The sequence below is a fragment of the Gopherus flavomarginatus genome, chromosome 12, assembly GCF_025201925.1.
Source record: "Gopherus flavomarginatus isolate rGopFla2 chromosome 12, rGopFla2.mat.asm, whole genome shotgun sequence".
Classification (NCBI taxonomy): domain Eukaryota; kingdom Metazoa; phylum Chordata; order Testudines; family Testudinidae; genus Gopherus; species Gopherus flavomarginatus.
Window position 1 is genome coordinate 26,675,233 of NC_066628.1, and position 14,637 is coordinate 26,689,869.

The following is a 14,637-nucleotide window of genomic DNA, read 5'->3' on the forward strand; positions in this document are numbered from 1 at the left end:
GTGCTTTGACACTGACCCTGCAACATGAACTTCCCAGTGAAACCAAGCTACAAAAAGTCTGAACTTTGACTCATTTGGGCCTGCTTTTGCTAGCCTTCCTGATATGAAGCAGTATTTTATGCCAGTGAAATCAATGGAATTATCCCTCGTCATGAGCAATGGGATCAGTACATGTTGCTTTCCAAATACACAAATAAAACCATCATCCAGTAAGAGCAGAGGCTGGGACAGCATCAACCCCTTTATTGGCATTTACTAAAACATCACCGAAAACAGAGCAGAACCTTCCAAGGTTTCCAGTGAAACTCTGAGACGCTGGCCAGATTTTGTACTGCTTCTGGCTTAGCTGGTACATTAATTATTTTCTAAAAACATTCCCTGTGGGATTTTCAGCTTGCAAATGCTGCTGTCTGCCATGCTGTCAACATTAGTAGGGCATGCCTGGAGAGATTTCTTTGCCCTCCAGTTCCCCTATGGAGAGTGTGAAGAGGAATACACAGCCTCAGATTGCAGCAGCATTTCTGCTGCTCTCCCTGTAAAATTAGAGCTACCAGGAATCTTGGCATAAAACAAGCAGAAATGTTGGCATGGTAATCCTGCCGGCAAAACGTCTCAACCTCTACACTTCTGCTAAGACACTGCTGGGCACTGGACCCTGGAGGTGGTAAGAATACATTTTCCATACTAAAAGCCTTTATTTATGCTGCTAAAATGTCCTGAGTCAGATTAAGTCATAATAAAAAGAGTGATTTGTGTATTCCATGCAGCACTAACCTATTCTGTCTGCTGCCAGAATACTGTATTGTCTAGTTAAGAAATGTCCTTGAGGGCTCTGATCTACCATTATGAGTAGAGTCCCATGCTGGTGGGGCAAGAGCAGAGCTGGAAACATTAACTGATTTCAGAGGACAACAAATTGATGCTCATAACTGACAACAGACTTGAACTAATTATCCTGACTGAAGGGCAATTTGGGCCAGCCATTGCTCTGGCTTATAGTGCATGAAAGCTAAGGGTTCTGAGGCTAAATGTAATCCCATGGAGAGTTTAGCTGTTGAACCCTTGCTTGTGTCAAATGAGTGGGCATGCAAGAGACTGACATGGCTGCCTTCTCTTCTAATTCTGCCCCTGGCCCTGCGCTCTCCCAGGAAAGGGCCGTGAGCGCTCTGCCTTGGCCACACAGCCAGACGGATGAGGGATTTTTCAGGGGAGTGATGTCTTCTGTTTTCAGTTATGACCTCTGAGAGGTTTCCCTCTGGAAGCCATAGAGTGGGAAAGAGTGAAATGCCAGGAGGGGCCCAGCAACTTTCTGAACAGTAGAGAGGCGGTAAAAAACCCAGCTAACAGGGATTTTAGGGGTGGCAGCTCTTAATCATGCATCAGAGTTTCCTGGTTAATCAAACTTCTCCTATCTGTATAGTAAACACCAGAGAAAGCTATCTGGGCAGTGAGTCCTAGCAGAAGAGGATGAAGTTCCAAAATGCCCTTCTCATCAAACAGCAGAACAGCTGATGGGCTCCAGTTACAGAACAGGTGAGTGAGAAGCCTATGGGTAGGAAAGGGAGTGCAGTCAAGGAGAAGAAGGAAGAAGGAGAGAGACAGTGAAGTGACAAGGAGAGTAAAGGAGGCTAGGAGTATAATATTAGCAACAGCAGCTGCTAGCAACTGATTTCTAGAAAAAGAGTGAGTAGGTGACAGGTTCCTTCCCTGACACTCCATCTGGGACATAAGGAAAGAAATCCCAGGATGAAGAAAGCTTAGTGCAGCTTTGATGTCTGACTGTGGATGCTGTTAATGGATTGTATACCTACACTGTAACTTATCCAAGCCTGTAACATACACTTGGCCACAGTGAATCATAGAGGGAAAATACCTGTTATACTACTAGGCCACTTCCCAAGTGGCAGAGTAGATTGGACCCTATATATTATATATTATATTTTTTAATGTATATTTTTTAATGTTTGCTACAGTCTAGTTTTTACAGTTTCAAGCAATGGGGCCCCTATCACTTCCCTGGGAGACTCATCCACAGCCTCATACTTCACGCTGACAGGCAGCATCTCCTGGTATTCAGCTTAAATGTTTCCTTATTTAACTTCACATCATTATACTCATTGTATCACCACAGAATTTAATGCCCATGCCAGTTAGCCATCGCTTTGCCAAGCTGGACAGATTTCTCTCTTTCCCTCTAAATCAGTCCCTCTGGCTTTGCTCTCTTCAGAGTTCCCTCCAGTTTATCACAATCTTTCTGGAAGGCTGTGCCTAGTACTGAGTTTAATATTCCATTTGAGGCCACACTTTGCATAGCCTCCCAATTCATGAAAGATGTTGCACAGATTCATAGTTTCCAAGGCCAGAAGGAACCATTGTGATTATCTAGTCTGACTCCCTATAGGCCATAGAACTTCCCCAAAATAATTCCTTTCTGAAGTAAAGCAGATCTTTTAGAAAAATAGCTAATCTTGATTGAAAAATTGCCAGTAATGGGAAATCCACCAGAGCCCTTGGTAAATTGTTCCAGTGTTTCATTGGCAGGATGCATCTCATTTTATTAGTTTCTGCCCGTGGTTCTCCCCTGGCTAGGCCCCTTGGATTGTTTGTTGCTTGGAGCTACAAAAAGAAAATTAGGTATTGGGTGCTGTATACCCAACTTTAAGCCCTTGAATGCCCGGAGAAACCACATTTGTTTCCAAACACACCAGTCATCTGAAGGCAGGTGATGGACACAAAATAAAGGGTCAGAAAGACAGTATAGTCAAAGACCCAGATGGATCCACTTGCCCAGATGTAGAGGACCCCATGGGCAGATGTTCCCAAAGATTCCTCTAGGTTACTGGGCTCTCTCAGTCACACGTTTTGCCCTTCAACTTTGCCCATTAGGGACATGATTCAGTAATCTCGTCTTATACTGAATAGCATTCACTCATATCAGTATCCCTATTGACTTCAAAGGGACTACTCACATGTGTGAATGCTACCAAATATGAGTAGGGACAACTCTAAAGTCAGACTTCAAAGGCTTGACAAGCCTGCCTGCCTGCCTGCCTTTCTTTTTTTTATGCATGAGAGAGAAATCAGCTCTTGCAGCAGGTAGGTTTGCTGAGGTACTAGCACATTGTTTAGGTAGCGTATGGAGAACTGAATAATTGGATTTGGCTTTGTAGACTGGAAGCCTCTGAAGGAAAAGGTCTTTCTGCAGTCCAGGGGGCATTTTGTGAAATTCTGGTGATATTAGTGGGAATGATGCTTTGGTGCATCAGTAAATACACACCACTCTTTCTTCCTGATACTGTTTAAAAGCCTCTGCAGTGCAAATGGGGCAGCAGCTTTGGGTGCAGCATATTAGCTGCATCTATTTTAAACCTTCTCCCAGTGATGTTCCTTTATGGCCATTATGGACCAATGTTTTCTCAATATCAGTTACCTTTGCATCAGCACTTACCAGCTGACGCACAGCCTGAGTCCAGAAATAGTGTGTTTATGCAAAGTGACTCTTGTCCTCCATGTATGGCAGCAAATCACAAACTGAGGAGAAATTAATTTTCCATTCCCCTCTCATTAATGTTTCACTTTGATCCTGATAATCCATCATGCTTTATGAGATCCTCCATTCAATGGCACAACCAGTTTAGCACAGCAAAACACATGGGACTAGTGTGAATTTTCTAAAGATGACATTTAGCATAAAATACCTTGACTGAGATTTTTAGCTAAAGTTAGTAAAACTACAATGTTTATATTTTCCAAGTTAAATATTAGAATGAATTTCTTCTAAAACAATCACATTCTGAAAAATAAGAGAGCCTACATTTTTTCCAAGCAGATTTCAAGATCATTTAAAAGTTAAGTCACATGCCTGTCAGTTCATCAACTCCAGATGGTCACTGAAACTTTATCCAAAGTTAACATAAATTAATGTTTTAAAATATATTCCGCAAACTGAAATCAGTATCTTTTGTATTCAACGAATTAAATAAATATAGTCCTGAAATGAGAACAATTTCCTTACTAGGAATTTTTACAGATTCACTACAGCAACACATACAGAACACTCCAAGATTAACATTCCCTGGGAACAAAACATCTCTATTATTTGGGATTATCAGACATGGTGAGACATTTACAGGCTCCCACAAACAGGAACACTGGTACCATTCAGGATCGAGATCTGGCTGTCAAATATTGTCACCGGTGTCTAAATAGATGTGAACTTCATCATTGCCTTCTTTTTGCTATGTTTTTCCTTAGCCAAAAAGCAAACCTGTACATTCCAAGAGGATTAGTCTTCTTTTAGATTCAGGGGAAACAACAAAGCAAGAAAAAACTTGTATAAAGTCTCTGTGAGAGAGCACAGTGTGTGTGACTCACTCTGTTATAGCAGCCAGTGGGTAGCGTCCCTACAGACCAGCTAGTGTGTATACTTAAAGTGGAGTTCACAGAAAATAGCCTTATAGTTAAACATCTAAATACACCACACATCACAGCAAGTTCAGTAGCAGCCCTACAAATTTCACAGCTAGAGATGAAAGCTAAATCTAATGTAATTTCAAGGTATGGAAAACATGTCTTACAATAAGAAGCTAAAGAAATGTAATCCATTTAGTTGATAAAAGAGAAATTTAAGGGACAAGTTGACCATGGTTTATAAGTACCACATAGGAAGATGATATCTGACACTAGAAGGATCTTTAATCTAACAGACACTACGGCACAATCCATTGACAGGAAGTTGAAGTCACCAAAGTGTACACTGGAAATAAGATGCAAATTTTTAACAGTAAATGTAATTAACCATCAAACAGACTATCAAGGGAAGTGGTAAATTCTCCCGTTACTTGGAGTCCAGCACTAATACAAGTAAGGGGTATTTTAATAATACAACTTGACCTGTATTCTGAGTAATTGGCCTGGTAGCTCTTGAACAAATACATCAGCAATGCTAGGTGGCAATATCCTTCTCGCTATTGTAAGCAGGCATTGGGGTGGGGAGCTCCACGTTAAAAAAAATTACTAAAGTGGAGCATGATTCAGAAAAGGTTGGGAACTCCTGAATTAGAGCAGATTGTTTAGAACAACAGCCAATGTTGATTTAAAAGTTGCACTGATGAAGAATCCACCGTGACCTTTGTCCTCAGAGACTGCTGACTTGGTCAGGTCCCCTTCAGAATCTATCTAAAGAAGGAGGAGGAGGCACCAGCTGCCCTCTAACTTTTAGCCCAGCGGTTAGAGCACTCACTGGGGATGTGGGGGACCCATGTTCAGTTACCCCCATGTCAGAAAAGGAGAAAGGATTTGAACAGGGATCACCTACACCTCTGAGGTGAGTGCTCAAACCACTGAGCTGTGGGACACTCTGATGTGGGAGCTCCCTCAATCCCTCCTGTTGAAGTGATTCCACTGTGGATAAATGATGGAAGCATCACTGGGCCAGCGAAGGGGGAAATAACTCTGTAGCCTGGTGGTTAGGGTCCCCAAGTAGGATGTGGGGAACCAATAGGCCAGTCTGTTGCTCCACTGACTCTTTAATTGTTTATCCCCAGTGAACTGCTTCAACAGGAGAGATTGCTATCTCATAGCTCCGTGGTTAGCACATGCTCCTGCGAGCCCCTGTTACAATCCTGTCTCTCCTTCAGCAGAGAAGGGAATTGAACCTGGGTTTCCTAGACACCAGGTGAGCATGCTAACCATGAGTCAAATGTTATAAAGTGGGTTCCTCCTCCAGATGTTTTGTGTGGAGCTAGACAGCTCCCTAGGTTAGTCTCACAGCCTAAGCTACCTGACTCCAAGAGAGTCATTCTCATTTGCAAATCACTAGCAGACAGTGGCACCTCCCTGCACCCTGGCCTTCCTGAGAGGTGGGGCTTAGCACACATCCTTCTCATCGGCATCTCCTATTGGCTAGCCTAGGTAGCTTCCTGCCTAGTGTGGCTGTTGTGAATGTCAATCTAAGGCACAGCATCTCTCCCTATGCATTGCATAGGGAACCCAGGCTCCTAACTCAGGCTTTGTGAATTGCAGTGCGTTCCTATGATTTTCTAGGTGCCTAAAAGTTAGGTGCTGCCATGCTGAGTTTCACAACACTAACTAAAAAGCCATTGCAAAAGGCCTTACGTATCTGTTACAGAAACTGCAGACTCAGGGTGCAACATTCTCTTTGCACTTCCACTGCTCACTGAAGGCCACCAACCAAGGGATAAAAAGTGCAGACTAATCTAGGCTTTGACCAACATAGCAGATCCTTAGGGGGATATCACCACCCAGCACAAGGCAACATTTTCTATAGGGAAACATTTGCTTGATGAAGAGAATGGTCTGCATGAGATGGCTTAGGACAGAAAGAAGGGGGGCACAAACCCATGACATCTATCTGTCTGCAGGGTTCTGAACTCCCACCCAGCACTGTCACATCTGAGCACCTTCCACATAAAATCAATTAGAAATAGTGAAGTCCTTTATGAACTTGATAGTCTTTGGCTCTTCTCTCTTCACGGAATGAAAACTCTGCTTGTGGTAGAGTTGTGATTTTCTTTGGCTGGTTGGTTGGGTAGTGTTTTGGGAGAGATTTTTCTGTTGGTCAGGTTTTTGTGGGGAAGAAAGGTGTTAGTGTTGTGAGTGCAATTTTTGTTATGGTGAAAAAGCTTTGTCAAAGAAGGCTTTGTGACCTTCAGCAACATCTAGTTCTCACTGAAAGCCCTGCTGAGGGTTCACAAGTTATTCCAAACCTGCATCTTGGAGATGGCCAAAAACATTGGAGTGCATTTTTGGTGCTGCTGCTGTTGTTATACTGCATCACATCAAAAGGCACTTTATTACTATTATTTATGTGATAGCTGTCTCGGTGATGCAATTACTAGGGTCATTCAGCTAATAACAAATAGGTTGGTGATTTGAGCCTACCTAGGGATGGTGCTATCTTAGTTTTTTGAAGCAAACAGACTTGTACATCAGCCATTATGTATTTAAAACTAAAAATGCTCCAGCACTGGAGAAAGTAAATAAGGAAATGTTATTTAATCCTCATAACACAAGAACTAGGGATCACCAAATGAAATTAATAGGCAGCAAGTTTAAAACAAACAAAAGGAAATATTTCTTTAAACAATGCACAGTCAACCTGTGGAGCTCCTTGCCAGAGGATTTTGTGAAGGTCAAGATTATAACAGGATTCAAAAAAGAACTAGATAAATTCATGGAGGATAGGTCCATCAATGGCTATTAGCCAGGATGGGCAGGGATGGTGTCCCTAGCCTCTGTTTGCCAGAAGCTGAGAATGGGAGACAGGGGATAGATCACTTGATGATTACTTGTTCTGTTAATTTCCTCTGGGGCACCTGGGATTGGCCACTGTCAGTAGACAGGATACCGGGCTAGATGGACCTTTGGCCTGACCCAGTATTGGGTCAGTATTCTGTTCTTATGACTATCTTATTGCCTCATTGGGGGTGTTGGGCAGCTAGGTCTCCAGTGATCCCAAAGAACGGAGTAGCGTCTCCTTAGCATGTAGGCAGCTAGGATCAGGCATTATGAATGGGGAGTCTGGTGCACCCGGAAAACCCTGGATTTAGTCAATGAAATGCTCCTTTGTTGAGAGTTTAATAACAGAATAAGATCAAAGCGATGCTGGAGAAGTGCAGCCAGCAAAGGCTGATACTGCACAGTGCATCCCTGCTAACATGTACTTAGTGTTCAGGTAAGAGTTGGCACTGTGGGGGTCTATAGGCAGTATCATGATATAAAAGGATTCAAGGTGATCCTGAGATTGGTTTTTGAGGCACCTCACTAAAATGTGACATAATTATCACATTAGAATGTAGTCAGCACCCACTCTCTGCAGCCCTCTTCATGCTAGAATTATTATTTCCTCCTGGATAAATTATGCTGTCGAGCCCTTAGGAGTGTCTCATCACTAATACAGTCTTATATTTCTGCCTTAAAAATAGCCCTCAATACAAATTCTCCTGATACTAAGCCCATGAAACAATTCTTCTCATCACCCTACATCCATTCCTGTTACAATTTCCTGCATCCTCCTCCCACCTTCCTGTCACCGGTACCTGTGTCCTCCCTCCTACCTCCCTGTCACTGTTACTCACATCTTCCCTCCTAACTCCCACCTTCCTGTCACCATTACCCACATTCTCCCTCCGACCTCCCACCACCCTGTCACATTACCTGTATCCTCCATCTAACGCCAGACCTTCCTATCACCATTATACATGTCCTCCCTCCTACCTCCCACCTTCCTGTAACCGTTACCTGGATCCTCTCTCCCACCCCCCCACCTCCCTGTCACCATTACCTGCATCCTCCCTCCAACCCCTCACTTTCCTATCACCCTTACCTACATCCAGCTTGTTACCTACATCTTTCCTCCTACTCCCACCTTCCTATCACTGTTACCTGCATTTTCTCTCCCACACACTCCTTTCTGTCACCTCTACCTGCATACACCTTCCCACTCCCACCTTCCTGTCACTGTTAACTGCATGCTCTCTCCAACCCCTCATCTTCCTATCACTCTTACCTACATCCAGATTGTTACCTGCATCCACCCTCCCACCTCCACCTCCCTGTCACATTGCCTGCATCTTCCATCTAACGCCACACCTTCCTGTCACCAGTATTTGGATCCTCCCTCCCACTTCCCTGTCACTGTTATCTGCATCCACCCTCCCATCCCCCCACCTCCCTGTCATATTACCTGCATCCTCCATCTATCACCACACCTTCCTGTCACCATTATCCGCATCCGCCCTCCCACCCCTCACCTCCCTGTCACATTACCTGTATCCTCCATCTAATGCCATACCTTCCTGTCACCATTATCCGCATCCTCCCTCCTACCCTCCACTTTCCTGTCACCGTTACCTGCATCCACCTTCCCACATCCACCTTCCTGTCACCATCACCTGCATCCTCCTTCTAACCTCCCACCTTGCTGTCACCTGTGCTTGGATCCTCCCTCCCACCCCCACCTTCCTGTCACCATTACCTGCATCTTCCCTCCAACCCCTCACCTTCCTATCACCCTTACCTACATCCAGCTTGTTACCTGCATCCTCCCGCCCACTCCCACCTTCCTATCACTGTTACCTGCATCTTCTCTCCCACACACTCCTTTCTGTCACTGCTACCTGCATCCACCTTCCCACCCCCACCTTCCTGTCACTAATACTCGCATCCTCCTTCTAACATCCCACCTTCCTGTCACCATTACTTGGATCTTCCCTCCCACCCCCCACCTTCCTGTCACCATTACCTGCATCCTTCCTCCCACTCCCCACCTTTCCATCACCATTACTCACATCTTCCTTCCCACACACTCCTGTCACCATTACCTGCATCCACCTCCCCACCCCGCACCATCCTGTCATTGTTGCCTGCATCCTCCTTTCCACTCTCCAACTTCCTGTCACTGATACCTACATCCTCTATCCCACCCCCACCTTCCTATCACAGTTATCTGCATCCACCTTCCCACCCCCACCTTCCTGTAACCATTACCACATCCTCCCTCCCACCCCAATCTTCCTGTGACCCTTACCTGCATCCTCCTTCCCACTCCCCACCTTCCTGTCACCATTACTTGCATCCTGCTTCTCACCTTCAACCTGCCTATCACCATTACCTGCGTCCTCCCTCCCACCACACACCTTCCTGTCACCATTACCCGTGTCTTCCCTCTCACCCTATTTTCCTATCTCTGTTATTTGCATCCTCCCTCCCACCCCAAACCTTCCTGTCACTATTACCTCCATCCTTGCTCCCACCCCCACTTTCCTGTCACCTATCAGAGGGGTAGCCGTGTTAGTCTGGATCTGTAAGAGCGGCAAAGAGTTCTGTGGCACCTTATAGACTAACAAACATATTGCAGCATGAGTTTTTGTGGGTGAATACCCACTTCGTCAGCTGCATCTTTCCTGTCACCATTACCTCTATTCCTGGGCCCCTTTCTGGACTGCCAGACCCTGTAGTTTGTACCGGCTTCCCCTCATCTCGGCCTTGTTAGGGGATGGGAAAAGGAAAAGAAAACTAAAACCTTGCTGTCAATCTTTCTGACCACAAGATGTCACTATTTAAAGATCAAAGAGTTCTGTGGCACCTTATAGACTAACAGACGTATTGGAGCATGAGCTTTCGTGGGTGAATACCCACTTCGTTGGATGGATCCGACGAAGAGGGTATTCACTCACGAAAGCTCATGCTCCAATACGTCTGTTAGTCTATAAGGTGCCACAGGACTCTTTGCTGCTTTTACAGATCCAGACTAACAGGGCTACCCCTCTGATATCTAAAGATCAGTGTTTCTCAACACCTGGTCCAGGGACCAGTGCCAGTCCTTGAGATCTCCCTGACACAGTTTAAGAAGGCAGCAAGCTGGTCCCTGGTATCAAAAAGACTTAGAAACACTGGTCTGGATAATAGTCTTACCATAGTGCAGAGGACTGGACTATATGACCTGTCGAGGTCCATTTCAGCCCTACATTTCTATTATTTCTATGATCAGCTGTCACAAATATTTGGGTAGCTCTTCTCTCCTTGAAGGGAATACACAGCTCTCAGTTTTGTGAGCACATGGAAGAGAGCACGGATAGAGTCCTCGCCAGATTCTGCACCGACAGTGGGTGTAATTCCTTTGACTTCAGAGGGGTCACTCCTGATTTACAGTTAGGGGAGTGCAAGCACAACCAAGCCTGTTGCTAATTTACACCATCATTTCAGATGGGGAAGGAACTGTTAACTTGTAACTCTTTCTAAGATAAGAATAGAATCTGCCATTTTAGGGCATGACATAGTTGCCAACATCTTGACATCATGGTACATTTCAGTGTGATACAGGAGGCAATCTAGCCTCTGCGGAATGTCTTCCATGTTTATTAGGAGAACAGTGTCACCAGCATAAACAGACATGAGCCAGCTCAGGAGTCTTGCAAGGGACAGTTATTTTTAGCCCTAAAGCTAGCCCTTTGCAGAGTCTGAGAACACAGGCCAGATCCTGCTTCAAGCAGGCCACCGTCCAAGCCCCTCCGAGCACAGCGACCTCCCCTCACCATTGTTCATCCATTCCCAACATGCTCCTTTTTGCACAGACCTGATCATGGCTTTGTAAAGCAAGTTAAGAATGGCACAAGCATTGTTGATAACGAGTCTGCAATGGAGCCCCAAGAAAGCATAGTGCCCTGCCCCAACCAGCCAGAAGGGAACAAAGCAGGCCCTGATTTGGCTTCCTTTCTAGGTGTATGGCTAGCAGGGTCAGGAGATGTGCTGGTGAGCTGAGTCCTCCCACCTCTGCAGGAGTTAGAAGCTAGTACATAAGTCTGTGAATTTACATGGAAGTCAAAGCCTCAAGTCCACAAGACTTTGCTTGTGCTGCAGGCAAATGCTGACTGATTGTATCTGCCCAGCTCTGCGCTCAGGGATTCTTAGCTACTTTTTTGCTCCCTTTGTTACATTACAACAAAACCTCTGGAATTATGCTATAACTAGTGGCCATATTATTTAATGTATTTGGAACACAGTGTAAATGTAGGTCACACTCTGAAACTAAACTATCCCAAAGAAAAGAGACAGAAAAGATCTGTCAGGTCAGCTAGTCCCTCCTCCTGCCACCTATTGTACTTTTGCTAGCGCTTTCTCCATTTTTCATTCAAATAGCCCAAGTCTGTCCAGCATTTTTCCTGGGAGACTATTGCATAATCTGATATAGCGCCACTTATATGGAACCCACAAAGAAAAAGAGAGCTAAGCATTGGACCATCTGCTGAATTCTCCACAGGAACCTGGTTTTGAGAAACAGTAAACACAGGCACAAGCATTAGAATCCATTTAAAATAATTATTTATAGGCCCTATAATAAAGTCCTTTAGCTGCTGCCAACTTTGACATAGATGCTTGAGACTGCATCATTCTGGAACATCTATGAAAGCAGCACAACATGGTCCCTATGCCCTCAGGGAATTGCATTATCTGTATCTGGGGTGCAATTTGCAAAGTTTCCTACTTTAAATGATTATTTTATACACTATAGTGTGTCACCCAAATGAAAACTCTGCAACTTGCCTGGGGCCTAAGGGCCAATTCAGCTCAGCACATCTGAGTTATTAGGCCTCTGCTAGCTCAGTATGATGGTGCATCCTCAAGCATCTACAGTAAAACCTTCACCCAGCAGAATACTGTGTAGGATTTATAAAGCATTATTTAAAAGACTCACTAAAGCATGTTCCGGTGCCTAATGGTCCTGGCAGCCAGGCTAGCAACTGTTTCTGTGCTTCTCTCTATTCTGACTTTTTCTTGGTCCATCCCCTCTAACAGAAGCCTTTTCTCATCTGTGTATAGTTGGGCTTCTAACACACAGGGGCTCTGTGACAGAGGCTTGCTTAATAAACTGCAAAACAAATGCACACAGTAAATTTAAGGTCAACTCTCATGGGGCTTAATTGGGATTGTGGATCTTTCTGGCCATGGTACCAGATTTTTCATGTGTTTCCTAATTTCAGTCTTACTGATAGAATCATAGAAGATTGGGGTTGGAAGAGATCTCAGGAAGTCATCTAGTCCAATCCTCTGCTCAAAGCAAGACCAAATCCAACTAAATCATCCCAGCTAGAGCTTTGTCAAGCCGGGCCTTAAAAATCTCTAAGAATGGAGATTCCACTACTTCCCTAGGTAACCCATTCCAGTGCTTCATCATCCTTCTAGTGAAATAGTTTTTTCCTAATATCCAACCTAGACTTCCCCCACTGCAACTTGAGACCATTGCTTCTTGTTCTGTCATCTGCTACCACTGAGAACTGTCTAGCTCCATCCTCTTTGGAACCCCCCTTCAGGTAGTTGAAGGCTGCTAACAAATCCCCCCTCATTCTTCTCTTCTGCAGACTAAAGAAGACCAGTTCCCTCAGCCTCTCCTCATAAGTCATGTGCCCCAAACCCCTAATCATTTCTGTTGCCTTCCACTGGGCTGTCTCCAATTTGCCCACATCCTTTCTGTAGTGGGGAGCCCAAAACTGGACACAATACTCCAAATGTGGCCTCACCAGTGCCGAATAGCGGAGAATAATCTCTTCTCTCGATCTGCTGGCAATGCTCCTATTAATGCAGCCCAATATGCCATTAGACTTTTTGGCAACAAGGGCACACTGTTGACTCATATCCAGCTTCTCATCCACTGTAATCCCCAGGTCCTTTTCTGCAGAACTGCTGCTTATCCTGTTGGTCCCCAGCCTGTAGCAGTGCATGGGATTCTTCCATCCTACGTTCAGGACTCTGAACTTGTCCTTGTTGAACCTCATCAGATTTCTTTTAGCCCAATCCTCCAATTTGTCTAGGTCACTCTGGACCCTATCCCTACCCTCCAGTACATCTAACGCTCCCCCTAGCTTAGTGTCATCCACAAACTTTCTGAGGGTGCAATCCATCCCATTATCCAGATCATTAATGAAGATGTTGAAGAAAACTGGCCTCAAGACCAACCCCTGGGGCACTCCACTTGATATCAGCTGCCAACTAGACATCGAACTGTTGATCACTACCCATTGAACCTGACAATCTAGCCAGTTTTCTATCCACCTTATACTTCATTCATCCAATTCATACGTTTTTAACTTGCTGGCAAGAATACTGTGGGAGATGGTATCGAAGCTTGGCTAAAGTCAAGATATACCAAGTTCACCGCTTTCCCCATATCCACAGAGCCAGTTATCTCATCACAGAAGGCAATCAGGTTGGTCAGGCATGACTTGCCCTTGGAGAATCCATGTTGACTGTTCCTAATCACCTTCCTCTCCTCCAAGTGCTTCAAAATGGATTCCTTGAGGCCCTGCTCCATGATTTTTCTGGGGATTGAGGTGAGGCTGACCAGTCTGTAGTTCCCTAGATTCTCCTTCTTCCCTTTTTAAAGATGGGCACTATATTTGCCTTTTTCTAATCGTCCAGGACCTCCCCCAATTGCCAGGAGTTTTCAGAGATAATGGCAATGGCTCTGCAAACACATCAACCAATTCCCTCAGCACCTTTGGATGCATTAGATCCAGCCCCCATTGACTTGTGCAGGTCCAGCTTTTCTAAATAGTCCTGAACCTGTTCTTTCACCATTCAGGGCTGCTCACTTCCTCCCCACACTGTGCTGCCCAGTGCAGCAATCTGGGAGCTGACCTTATCTGTGAAGACCGAGGCAAAAAAAGCATTGAGTCCTTCAGCTTTTTCCACATCATCTGTCACTAGGTTGCCTCCCCCATTCAGTAAGGGACCCACACTTTCCCTGACCTTCTTCTTGTTGTTAACATACCTGTCAAAACCCTTCTTGTTATCCTTCACATCCCTTGCTAGCTGCAACTCCAATTGTGTTTTGGCCTTCCTGATTACACCCCTGCATGCTTGAGCAATATTTTTATTCTCTTCCCTAGTCATCTGTCCAATTTTCCACTTCTTGTAAGCTTCCTTTTTGTGTTTAAGCTCACCGAGGATTTCTCTGTTAAGCCAAACTCATCACCTGCAATATTTGCTATTCTTTCTGCACATCAGAATGGTTTGTTCCTGCGCCCTCAATAAGGTTTCTTTAAACATACAGCCATGAAGAGGAGGGAGTTACCTTGCAAGTGGAGAACCAGTATTGACAGGGCCAATTCAATCAGG

At 44.8% G+C, this 14,637-nt stretch overlaps 1 protein-coding gene and 1 long non-coding RNA gene across 3 annotated transcripts in view; one reads left to right on the forward strand and one right to left on the reverse strand.

The window, feature by feature from the left end:
* Positions 1–223: 223 nt before the first annotated feature.
* Positions 224–14,637, reverse strand: part of LOC127032228 (myosin-3) — a 65,399-nt gene continuing 50,985 nt past the window's right edge. The window contains 1 exon segment of the mRNA XM_050919345.1: positions 224–655. The gene's annotated coding sequence lies outside the window, so the exon portion shown is untranslated.
* The window catches only part of LOC127032291 (uncharacterized), a 32,326-nt gene continuing 18,263 nt past the window's right edge, over positions 575–14,637 (forward strand). For both annotated transcript variants that reach the window (XR_007768750.1, XR_007768751.1), the window contains exons 1-2: positions 575–664; positions 1,421–1,533. This is a non-coding gene — a long non-coding RNA (uncharacterized LOC127032291). The remainder of the gene's footprint in view (positions 665–1,420; positions 1,534–14,637) is intronic.